The sequence below is a fragment of the Callithrix jacchus genome, chromosome 1 (assembly GCF_049354715.1).
Source record: "Callithrix jacchus isolate 240 chromosome 1, calJac240_pri, whole genome shotgun sequence".
Taxonomy (NCBI): domain Eukaryota; kingdom Metazoa; phylum Chordata; class Mammalia; order Primates; family Cebidae; genus Callithrix; species Callithrix jacchus.
Window position 1 is genome coordinate 8,354,332 of NC_133502.1, and position 13,536 is coordinate 8,367,867.

Consider the following 13,536-nt stretch of genomic DNA (forward strand, 5'->3'; position numbering starts at 1 on the left):
AATTTTTTATTTTAATATGCAATGAAAATTCATGGAATTATGTGATTCTCTCAAGGTTTACAAGTAAATATCATAGCCAGGACTTGAACCTTAAGCTTCTGTCTCCAAAGTGAGGATGATTTTTATTATACCACCCCATTGTCTAATAGGCAGTATTTTGTTAAAAAGAGAAAAATCTTGTTGTACATTATTTATAGTATTCCTGCAGAAAAATATTCGAGAGAATGGTTATGTAAGGAAGAGAGCATATTGTCTAGTCTCAATAAAAATTTAATGTTTAAAATTATTGAGCCTATGATTTGCTATAAAAAGAAAAATAAAGATATAGGTACAGTCTTTCCATCACCATTCCAGCCAGTAATTCTGATTCCCTTAAATGCCCAGCTTCCTGGGCATTCACTGCTGGAGGCAGCCATGCTCTCTACCCTGGTCTCCACCCTCTGGAGCGGTGTTGCATATTCTCTGTGGTTAGGGGTAGTGTGCTGCTGGAATTACTGGGTAAAGATCACGGGGTCTTTTGTTTGGTTGGTTGATTTTCTTTTTCTTTTTCTTTATTTTTTTGTTTTGAAAGTCCTATTCTTTTTTGTTGTTGTTATTGTTACTTTAAGTTCTGGATGCATGTGCTGAATGTACAGATTTGCTCCATAGATATACATGTGCCATGGTGGTTTGCTGTACCAATCAACCCATCCTCTAGGTTTGAAGCTCCACATTCATGAAGTATTTGTCCTAATGCTCTCCCTCCCCTTTCCCCCAACTCCCCTAACAGGCCTTGTTGTGTGATGTTCCCCTCCCTGTGTCCATGTGTTCTCATTGTTCAACTCCCGCTTAGGAGTGAGAACATGCGGTGTTTGGTTTTCTGCTCCTGTGTCAGTTTGCTGATAATAATGGTTTCTCACTTCACCCATGTCCCTGCAAAGGACATGAACTCATTCTTTTTTATGGCCACATAGTATTTCATGATGTGAATCTACCACATTTTCTTTATCTAGTTTATTATTGATGGGATACCCAAAGGATTATAAATTATTCTACTGTAAAGACACATGCACATCTATGTTTCTTGCAGCACTATTTACAGTAGCATGTCTTTTATAATTATCTGAAAATTGTCCTGGTCCCTGATAGAGGAAGGATTAGTTCCATACAGTTGGCATCTTGGGTCACAAAGCAATGAAATAAACTGCTTTGACCTCTAAAGCAATTGTTGCTCAGATTTCTCATTACTGCAGTTTTTTTGTAGAAGTCTCATTCTAACCAAGATGCGTGGAAATCTCTCTCTCACTAACATTGGGAGAAAATGTGCAAGTAATGAGAGGCTTCAGGTAAAGGTGAGGGGGATGCTTTCCAGAATTATATCTCAAAGGAAGAAAAAGATGTGGCAGTTTCTTTGTGTCTCTTACTAGAGGAACCATTTTTCAAGTCAGTTGACTAAATGTTTCTTGACTTCGGTTAGCAAATGCTTCATTGTAGGTCCTAGTTAGTTAGTGCTAATTTATGTTCTATTCCTATGAAGGTGTTTGCAACCTTGAGTAACACTAGAAAGATTTCCATCTACCGTGTATACCAAAACTTGGAAGAAGCCTAGAGAATATTCCTTTTTTACCGTCCTTTCAAATGAGAAGATTTACTTGAAATCTTGAGAATCATAAGTTAAGTGCAGCAAAAAAGCATCATGTATTTATACATAGTGCTAAATTTTCTACTGTTGTTTTTCACCCCTGAGGCTAAAGGCAATATTTTCTAATTCACAAAGGTCCATTTTATTCTCCAGTTTTATTCTTCAAAATTGGATCCTGCCCTGTTATGCCCAGTATTTCTGATCAGATCTTGATTTCTTTTATTTTAAAATCATAAAAAAATACATTTTTTCTTCATAAACATCATTAAATTGTTAGTGAGTAGAAGAATAATTCATGAGATTTTACAATCATGGCACTGTGTTATTCTCCAACCCAAATAAATAGTTACTTTCCTAAATATTGCCTTGCCAAATTCCATAAACAGTTTCATTCTTACAACAAATAAGGTAATCAGCTCTGTAGTGACCCAATCAACTAACAGCTAACAACTTCTAACTTGCATGAAGTTATTTAAACTGGAGAGAAGTCCACATAAGATTCAGAATTAGTATTTTGTATGCTAGAGAAATACGACATTCTTCATTGTTTCACGTGTGTGTAAAGTATGATCCTACTTAGTCAATCAAAATGATGATCACTGGTTTTACAAAATGGACATGTTCTAAGAACCAAATTAACTTGTTCACTGCTTGTTGTTCAGACTGTGGGGCCAAGGTGAAAAGGTTGATAAGTGCCACCCAGGGAAGAGACGAGTGCATCATTAGAGGTTGTTGGGAACAGGCAATATGCAAGCTAGGCGGTTAGTGATGCAGCGTTTATAGCAAGAAGAGAGAGAGCACAAGATTCAGCTTCCTGCAATACTTCAGGCCCCCATGGCCAGGGATCTATTCCCCAGCCAATGTGAAGGGATGACTTAACTGCACACAGCCCACTTCCTGCTGCAGTGAAAGGACCTCAACGCCTTCCCCTGGGGGAGTCTGAAATACAGAAAGCTAGGGGCATGCATGAGGACCACTGAAGCAGAGCAAAAGAGGACACGCTGACTCTGATACTTGGAAAGCTGTTTCTACACGAGGCAACAAGCCCAGAACAGGCCGTGAAGATGGTTTATCTATTGAAAAGGGAGTGTTTTGGGTCTAAAACCCGCTCTTATGCAGCTAAGCTGGAGTCGACAGACTGCTCATAGGAAACCTTCCCCAAGGTTAACTTTTCTGAACAAAACCTTCAAGGAGATGTCGTTTCTCTCATCCTTTGTTTCTTCCCACTGCTTTTCTTTTTTTTTAATTGCATTTTAGGTTTTGGGGTATGTGTGAAGAACAAGCAAGATTGTTGCATAGGTACACACATGGCAGTGTGATTTCCTGCCTTCCTCCCCTGCACCTATATCTGGCATTTCTCCCCATGCTAACTCCCCAACTCCCCACCCCCCACTGTCCCTCCCCTGTTTCCCCCTGACAGACCCTAGTGTGTGATGCTCCCCTCCCTGTGTCCATGTGTTCTCATTGTTCGACACCCGCCTATGAGTGAGAACATGTGGTGTTTGATTTTCTGTTCTTGCATCAGTTTGCTGAGAATGATTGTTTCCAGGTTCATCCATATCCCTACAAAGGACATGAACTCATCTTTTTTATGGCTGCATAGTATTCCATGGTGTATATGTGCCACATTTTCCCTGTCCAATCTATCATTGATGGGCATTTGGGTTGGTTCCACATCTTTGCTATTGTACACAGTGCTGCAATGAACATTCATGTGCATGCGTCCTTATAGTAGAACGATTTATAATCCTCTGGGTATATACCCAGTAATGGGATTGCTGGGTCAAATGGCATTTCTATTTCTAGGTCCTTCAGGAATCCCCATACTGTCTTCCACAATGGTTGAACTAATTTACACTCCCACCAACAGTGTAAAAGTGTTCCTATTTCTCAACATCCTCTCCAGCATCTGTTGTCTCCAGTTTTTTTAACGATGGCCATTCTAAATGGTGTGAGATGGTACCCCACTGCTTTTCTCATGGTTGTTTAATCCACTCTCAGAGCTGAGTCATGACAATTGACACTTCATTCAAACATTCCTTCTGAATTCACTTCCTCTTCTCTTTTGGATCACAAAATATCTGGACCTGCGGACTCCTCCATCAATTCCAGTTTTATGATAAAGACCTCATGCCACGTTGTTATTACAGGTTCAACATTGTGTGTGTTACCCTCTGAGACAGACACTTGAGTCATCTACACCTCTACCCACTGTTTTGTTTCCTTGTTATTTATTGAGCACTTTCTGTTTGTCAGGCTCTGCTTTAGAAAAGCCCTTTTGACTAGTTCTCCCCATCCAGATAGCTACGAGCTTGTTATTCAGTAGGTTTTCTCATTGCAAATTAACACCTTAGTCTCTTTTTAGGCATGTGCCCTGGCATGTTCTTTCTATGTGTCTGTTCTGATTCAGCAGTACAAGTCCCATGAAAGAAGTATGTAGCAGGACCCCATAAGACAACTAATGCTAACATTTAAAAAGATGAAAAAACAATGTAAGAGTCTTAAAATAACTCTATGTTCCATTATCTGCCTTTATATTGATTGGGAAAAAAACAATGTTTGAATCAGTTTATCTCACTTCAATCAGATATTTAAAACTATGGTTTTAGAAAAGTCTCAGTCTCTGATTTGGAAAAATTCTCATCTCAGAGATTCTTTTTTCTTCCAGAAGCATTTCTCCCTAAGATGACTGGGTACATTGAATAGGAATCCTGATGTGTGTCCCTGTTAGGGAACGTGTACCTTGGGCTTCTGTTGCCTCCAGTGTGAGTTAAAGCTGTTATCTTATCAACTCAAGGGCAATGCCCTTTTCTACCCTGGATGCTTTGTCACTTCTGGCTTGTGTTTGCAGTCTCTGCCTGGTGAAGTTTTACTTTTAATGTATTCTTTAATTAACATATAAAATTATATGTATCATATACAACATAATATTTGAAGTATGTGTTCATTGTGAAATGGTAAAAATAACCAATTAGCACACTGATTAGTACACATAGTTGTCATTTTTGTGATGAGAACATTTAATACCCACCCTTTTAGCATTTTTCAAGATTCTATATATCATCATTAGTCACCATGGTGTACAACAGAACTCTTGAATTTATTTCTCTTATCTACTGTAATTACATATCTTTTGACCAACATTTCCTCAACTCCCCCACCTCCCAACCACCCTAGCTATTGGTAAGCACCATCCTGCTCTCTACTTCTATGAGATCAACTTTTTCAGATTCTACCTATGATTGACATCTTTATATTAGGCAGTGATAGTGCAGAGAAGTGGCTCAAACTCCAAGAAGTGCTCTTTGTTAATAAATGTGAGCACTGCTAAGTCCTTCACCCAAACCATTGACCTGGGAGTTCACCCTTAACTCCGGCTGAGGGTCACTTTTCCCTGAAGTGACTGGCTCTATGCTAGATCTGCTGATAAATCTATGTTAAGCAAGGACTGAGACAGGCTATAAGCCACACACCCGTGGAGTTCTCGTCTGTCAGTTTATGAAAGAGAACACCAAGTGTGTAAAGACCATATCCCACCATTACTCCTGTCAACCCATGTAAGCTTCTCTTATGTTTCAGTCATCCACCCCCTCCTAGCTGACAGTTAGAGTCTATTGGAGCATACAGTTCTTCCTCCTGCTTTCCCCTCTTCCATTTTTTTTTCTCGCACTCTTCTTATATTCAACAGATGTCTACTTCCTGCCAGGATGTGTTCCAAGTACTGGGGATTGAGTCGTAAGGACCACAGAATAATTCTTCACCCTTCATGAGCTTAAATTCAAGACATAGAAATAGAAATAGAAAATAAACAAGTAAATATGTTGAATATCAGGAGATAATATGTGGCATTAAGAAAAATGAAGGGACTGAAAACAAGGTAGGTTTGAACATAGGAAAGCTACTTGATGAAGGGCCAAATGAGAGAAAATATCTACATGTCATGAGGGACAGTGGTTCATAAGCAGCAGGGAGTGCCTTCTGGTGAGAGAGAAACAGTGATTACAAAAAGTCCCAAGATTGGAACAAGAGTGACCCAGTGGAGGGGAATGCAAGATACTAGAGTGGGGTGAGTGAGGTTTAGGGGTGGGGATGAACTGAGAAGCCAAGAGAGCACAGATCAGGGAGATTCAGCACTATTCCCTGGGTGCTGATGGGATCTTAACTCACCTTTACCACTGAGGTGATTTGAGCATGGATGGATAAAGTGATTAAGTTTTTAAACCATCTTGGTCTGTTGAGAACTGACTGTAGAGGGAAAAAAAAAGGAGAAATAAGAAGAAAAGATGACAATATTTGTGGGAATGCATGAGAGTGGCTGGTTCCATGGTGGATACGGGATTGCATCTGGGTTATATATTGAAGGTAGAGAGGAAGGAGACTGCTGGTGAGATGAATCTATAAATGTTGAATGAATGTCGATGCTATGTACTGAGATAAGAAAGATTGGCAGTTGAAGTATGGGGGATCAAGAGTTACGTTTTTGGAAACATAAAATTTGAATGTTTATTAGACATCCAGAGAATCAGGTTAAGTAGTCAACTAGATAAAGCAATCAGGAGCTCAGGATGGATGTCAGAGCTAGAAGAATAAATATGGGAATCATCAGCAGAGGTGGTATTCAGCATTAGAGGACTGGATTTTATCGACCAGGAGGTACATTTGGACAGGAAGAGAAGAGGTTCTAGGATCGAGCCCGTAAGTGCCCGGACTTTCTTGAGAAGAAGGACATAGTGAAGGAGACCAAGAAGATGCAACTAATCAGATGAACACTTGTCCAGTGTATGCGTCTATGAAGTCAAGGAAAGAAATTATTTCAAGGAGGAAATCAACAGCATCAAATGCCCTGAAGTGGCAAGTAAGATGTAATCTTGGCAAAGGTATTTTAGTGGATTTGTGGGGGTGAAAGTGTAATTGGAGAGGATTAAAGAGAGGGTGGGGAGAACTTCTACCTAAATTGCTTATCTCCCCATCCTCCCAAAACAACACTAAAATGTATATAATGGAATTTTTAAGGCATAAACTACAAGGACGAAGAGTTTAGAAAAGGAAACAACAGGCAGAAAACCCACATTGACAAAATTTTACAGTCTGGCAACAAATGGAGTGGTGGTAACTGATTCAGTAGGCCAGAGAAGGTGAAATTTACCCTACATTCAGGAATCCAGAAAGATATAACTCTATTTACGATTAAACCCCAAGAAGGCTCAGAACGTGGGAAATCAGCCTCCTTAGTGGGCAGGAGTATGAAATGGAACTAAAAACAAGATTGATTGAAGGTCTTTTTAAGTAGCTACAAGATACCATATTTTGCTTCCCACCTCAGTGCAGGCAGGCCCAGGAGTGTCACTCTCTGGAAAGTTTTGACAAGGGGTTAAAAGGCTTTAAACATGGGGATGGCAGACACAGCTGAGAGCAAATGTGCAGTGCCTTACTGACATGGAGAACCTTTAAATAAAATCCTTTAATGAATGGTAAGTCACTTCTTACCCTACTTCCTTGTCTATTTCTCTGCTTTACCTTCACAGAGATGGCTGCCAGGCCTACACCAGTGCCCTCTCACTATAAGGCATTTTAAAAAGTTCATCTTCAGTTTTGAGGGTTATTATCCTATAGCAATAACCCATTTCCTCTTCTGCATCTTTGCTGATCCTCTCATCGTTGACACCATCTATTTTATTCTGCAACCAATGCTAAAACATGTCTCAGGCTGCTTCCTGTATTTGGAAAAGCCCTCCTTCAAATTTAGCCCAAGGACTTTCTCATGTTTACAAAAAAGGAGAAAAAAATACCACTTGAAATGAAATGTCCCCATTCCTATCTACTTCCAGCCTTAAATTGAATATTATGTCAAACATAAGAGGCCGTTAGCATGCAAACACTTGTAATCATCGCTGATTTACTTCACCCAGTGCATCTTATTATTTGTGTTTTTATGTAATTTGGATGTGATTAAAATGTGTACAGATACTATTGTAATGTAGCTAATAGGTATTTATGTGAAAACATATGGTCCAGCCTGGTGGGTATTAGACCTGATTCACCAACACATGTGTCTAGGTGTTTAATGATATTTCATGGCATAAATTTTTTAAAATTCTCAGTTTTCCAAATCATTACCTAGATTCAAGGAGGCAGAGATCCAGATGCTGTACCATATTTTCTACACCTCATTATTAAATTCACTTCTTAACTGTTCTTTGCAAGTAAGCTGTCATAGAAGACCTTCAGAATTAACCAGAGAACGCTTTATGCCTCCCTTTTCAAAGTTTAAATGGGAATCTAAAAGCAGACCAACTACCTGTTCTCCCCAGGCCAATGCAGACATCCATAAAACCATCCACTGTTCTGTCAGTGATTACCTAAATCATTCTCTCATGAATCTATGCACAATTATATTAGCTTATTATTGATGTCTTATATGATCATAAACAATGGTTGCAGTAAGGTCGCCTACCATATGCAGACCTACAGTTATGAGTTGTGTATAGGCCTTGTCTGGAAGTCAGTCAAAAGATAATATTCACTTCATTTTATGGAATCATTTTTTCAGTAATTTCAAGAAAGTCATATATTTTTATTGAAACTCATTCTTTCTTATTGTAAAATAGAATCCTGCCCCTGAGCTCTCTCAAAATCATCGTAAAATCAAAGGTGACAATGTGAAAATATATTGTTACTTTCATCGGGTTATTTCATCTAGTTAACTTATTTGTCACTGCTCTATTTGCTAGTCTTACATAAAAATTTCATCCTTGTTTCTAAGTGCACACATGCATTGTCATTCTGAGAGAGATGTTCTGAGTACCTTGACTCATGTAATATAATTAACCCTCTGAATTTTTCAGATGAAGAAATATTGTTCACCCAAAAAATGTAAGTGGCAAACCAAGCTACTCCTGTAACTGGTGGCGGTCCCCAAACTGAAACTCCAGGCCTCTAATCTTTTCACTGACATCCATGTTCATTTCTCAGAAAATATCACTTACTTTGAGAAGCATTGAAAGAAGTGTTGCTAACATGTAAACACAAAATAAAGTGAGATATAAACAAAAAATAAAACACCGTTTGAATAGTCAGATGACATATAATATCCCCTACTAATCCTAAATATACTTTTATACAAGGTTTATGTGTGTGTGTGTGTGTGTGTGTGTGTGTATTCAGTATAATTCTAAAGTTATAATACTGATAAAATAATTTAATTCCAAAGCAGGTTCCTTATGAATTCTTTGTATAATACATATATAGTGACAGCATTAACAGAAAATTTAAAAATTTAGAGTACTCAGAAAGCACGCAGATTTTCCACCTTATTTGACATGACCTGTAGCACTAAAGATTACCAGCAGCTCTGCAGCTACAATATGGAGAGGCAGGTACTTCAGCTCTTTATTAATTTCCCCCTCTTCACAGTGATGCAAAATAACCAGGGAACTCAGAACACTATATTTTTTTAATTTTTATTTTACGAATCACAAACACTCTGTTGGGATCTTGCTTACAATGATTTAACATGCAGTATCAGGTCTTACTGTTTCAATGCCTTCAGGAATTTAGCATCTACCTTTATTCCAAGTTTCAAAAGCATCTCAACTATTCATATTCTCATGTTCCGGAGTTTAGTATATAATACCAGAAAAAAGTAAAAAAAAAATGTTTTCAATGTGGACATAGAGAAAAGGAAATATTCCTAATGCTCATTTGGAGAAACATGTAACCAGGGCTCTTACTTCCATGTTCTGAAGACATTCAGGAGCCAGACGGATACTTTAGCTACATGATGTTTGACTGACTGCATCCTTCGACGAGACGGTAAAATTGCATTTAAATCTGACATCCTCCCAGCTAAAGCATTGAGTTTATCAAGTAAACAAAAATATATCAGTTACGTTTCCACAAAATTACTGAGTGCTTCTGGATGGTGAGTGTACGAATCAGAATCACACTTTTTCCTCTTTTCACAGAAAATCTAAGATAATGTCAAAGAGAAACAAAGGACTGCAATTTTTCCAATTAATACCAAGGAGACAAATTAGATCACATTTTTATTTAGGCATTTATTGTATTCGTTGACAATTTTGCATGCAAGCTTACTTTGGGGTCAAAAGAAAACAGGAAAAATAGGAACCAAAACTTCATAGGATCAATGAATCTGTCTTTATGTTAGCCCTTCTCTTTCCCTAAAATACTTTTTACTATGGCATCTGGCATTCATTCATTCATTCATTCATTCATTTTGTTGTTCATCCAGTTATTTTCCTGCAGAATTAATGCTTTAGTAGTGCTGAAGATGGCTCTATTGCTGTGTTCGCTTTGGAGCTTCCATCTGAAATGAACGAACATCAAGGACAAATTTGGAACTATAGGGACAGTTTTCAGTTTATTCACTTCATATATGGACTGAACCTGGAGTCAAGGTTCCTAGGTCATTCCATCTAAATTTAGCTTACTTGGATTGATTTGTTTTTTTGTTTTTTTTTTTTTTTGAGACGGAGTTTCACTCTTGTTACCCAGGCTGGAGTGCAATGGCACGATCTCGGCTCACCGCAACCTCCACCTCCTGGGTTCAGGCAATTCTCCTGCCTCAGCCTCCTGAGTAGCTGGGATTACAGGCACGCGCCACCATGCCCAGCTAATTTTTTGTATTTTTAGTAGAGACGGGGTTTCACCATGTTGACCAGGATGGTCTCGATCTCTTAACCTCGTGATCCACCCGCCTCAGCCTCCCAAAGTGCTGGGATTACAGGCTTGAGCCACCGTGCCCGGCCACTTGGATGGATTTGAACTGGATGAGTTGTCATGTCTTCTGAAGACAAATTCTAACAAGACCATTAGTGATGAATGATATTTTATGAAAATAAAATGTTTTGAAAGTAAAGATTCAAGCTGTAAAATCCTCAATAGCCTCAAGGAGCTGTCTTTATAATTATTTTTAATTAAATTTCACAGTCAAGGTATGGAGTATAAAATGCATATGGATGCAAATTGTTGCTAGGGAGGTTGGACTGTAGCAGAATATGTTTTGTGGCTTAAATTTTTAATTTCCTCTCACTAATTTCTCATGTGTTTGGAATGTCAGATCAAAATTATGTTTTACGTTGTCTCTGACTTTGATATGTGTTGCTTTTCTCTCCTTAAAAGCTTTCCAACTTGTTTTTCATGGGGACTATGGCTTCTAGATTATGAAGATTTTTTGTTGCTCTAATTCCCTTTTATTTAACCCTTTTTTTCTATGTTAGATAACTATGAAATAATTTTTAAAAATGCAAGTTTCACATGAAATTAGTGTTTCTTTTTAACTAACATCTTGTGTAGAATGAGTTTAAAGAAATTTTTTTTGATAGCATTTCAAAATAAATGTGCACCAAACAAATTGTCATGTTATGGGGAAACAATTTAGAATTTATCCTCTTTCTACCTATTGATCAATAAATAGGGCACTTTAAATGCCTATAATCCCACCAGTTTGAGAGACAGGCTGGTGTATCACCTGAGGTCAGGAGTTCGAGACCAGCCTGACCTACATGGTGAAACCCCATCTCTACTAAAAATACTAAAATAAGCCACATGTGGTGGCAGGTGCATGTAATCCCAGCTATTCAGGAGTCTGAAGCACAAGAATCACTTGAACCCTGGAGGTGGAGGTTGCAGTGAGCAGAGGTACTGCCACTGTACTCCATCCTGGGCAACAGAGCAAGACTGTCAAAAACAAACAAACAAAAATGCTTTAACCTCAAATGTAGACTATCCCAGAGTTTTAACACTGTATTTTTTAGTACTATTTAGCAATAGACACAATTATTATCCAAGAGATTTTCTTGTATTGGTGTTTACAAAACAATAAATAACATTTTCATTGCAAATTGTTTGCTAAGTATTTAGTATAGTTGTAGGCCCATACGTTAAATGTTTGGTACAACAGACGTATTTCTTGACCTCACTGCTTATAATATAGAGAGACATACAGACTTATAGATAAATGATTACAATACTTGCAGTGAGTACAACTGTTAGGTAAATATGCCCCTGAACTATATTTAGGCAACCAGAAAGGCTTCTGCAGGAAGGGATGCCTATGCTTAAATTTGAAGACTTGTCAGGAATCAGCTAGAGAAATGGGAAAAGTCAGTTTGCAGATGGAAGAGGGGGAAGGATAAGGTGTTCTAAATAGAAGGAAGAGCCTGACAAAGGCCTTGATTTTAAAGAAACCATGTGTTTGAGGAGGTGAACACAGTTGCAGGCAAGATGTCAAGCAGGATATATAAAGGATGCATCTACAGTGATATTCAGGGTGTGGAAAATGAAGAGGGTGATAATGAAGCTATATTAATGAGTTTGGAATGTAACGTGCTGACAGAGTGGAATGATTGATGGTGGTCAAGGGGCCTTTCTAAACAGGGTAACAGCATAAGGATTGCTCTGGCTTCCTAGCAGATAAGAGATGGAAGGAGAAAACAGGGGAAGCCAGAAGACCAGTTAGGAAGTAATAAGTTATGCATGGAAGGAGCCTTTACTAATGAAGAATTTTCCTGGATTAACAGAGGGGATTAAATGAAGACTTTTACTGTAAAAACAAATTTATTCTGCTAAAATGTATACGACATAAAATTTTCCGTTAGCCTTAATAAGTGTGCAATTCAGTGGCATGGATTACATTTATAATGTTGTACAATCATCACTACTATTTCCAAAAGGTTTTAATCACACCAAATGAGTAATATTTAAGAGACGTTTTGTCTTTTTTGTTTTTGTTTCGAGATGGAGTTTTGCTCTTGTTGCCCAGGCTGAAGTACAATGGCGAGATCTCAGCTCACTCCAACCTCCACCTCCCATGTTCAAGAGATTCTCTTGCCTCAGCCTCTCAAGTACCTGGGATTACAGGCACCCACCACCACACCTGGTTCATTTTTGAATTTTTAGTAGAGATAGCATTTCACCATGTTGGCCAGGCTGGCCTCAAACTCCTGACCTTAGTCCATCTGCCTTGGCCTCCCAAAGTGCAGAAATACGTGTGTCACTGCGCCCAGTCTTAAGAGACATTTAATATAGGTCTTGGTGACTTACAGGATATAGAGTGGCAGAAGCAGTAAAACATGATGTTGAAGGCTAATTGTTACTGCTTTTGCTATCACGGCTTTTAACTTTTTAACTTAATATTTTCTTGAACTTTCTGTGTTGTCACTGTCAGCATTTCAAATCCATGCATTTGTCAAGTATTTTTGTAAATCTCCTGTAGGTGGATTTGCTTTTTTTCCCCAACAGTACAACCCTAGAGTTTCTTTATATTTAGGGAAGTATGGATATATTTGAATATATTGTATAATCTTTTATGTGCTTCGATCTTATTTTTTACTTCTGAATTTTTATAGTTTTTTTTTAACTTTCTTACTCGTACAGCAATTTATTTGAAATTATTTCTCACATTTTACGTCTTATTTGTGAAGCCTTTTAAAGCCAGTATTATTTAGCATATATCTAGTAAGATTCTGCCGGTAAAGTATTCCCAAGGGATTTTTTCAGTTCGTTTATTTATTTATTTATTAAGATGGATTTTTGTTCTTGTTGCCCAGGGTAGAGTGCAATGGCACAATCTCGGCTCACTGCAACCTCCACCTCTTGGGTTCAAGTGATTCTTTTGCCTCAGCCTCCTGAATAGCTGGGTTTACAGGAGTCCGTCACCACATATGGCTAATTATTATTATTATTATTATTATTATTTGCATTTTTGGTAGGGACAGGATTTCACCGTGCTGGCCAGCCTAGTCTTGAACTTCTGACCTCAGGTGATGTGCTTGCCTCAGCCTGCCAAAGTGCTGGGATTACAGGTGTGAGCCACTGCGCCCAGCCTTTTTTCGGTCTATTTTAAATCTTTTGCTGTTCACTGGCTCATTCTCTGTGTATACGCACATTAAATT

At 38.2% G+C, this 13,536-nt stretch overlaps 1 protein-coding gene across 3 annotated transcripts in view; it reads left to right on the forward strand.

The window, feature by feature from the left end:
* GPC5 (glypican 5) overlaps window positions 1-13,536 on the forward strand; it is a 1,444,351-nt gene that overhangs the window by 1,167,594 nt on the left and 263,221 nt on the right. The gene's annotated exons all lie outside the window — the stretch shown is intronic.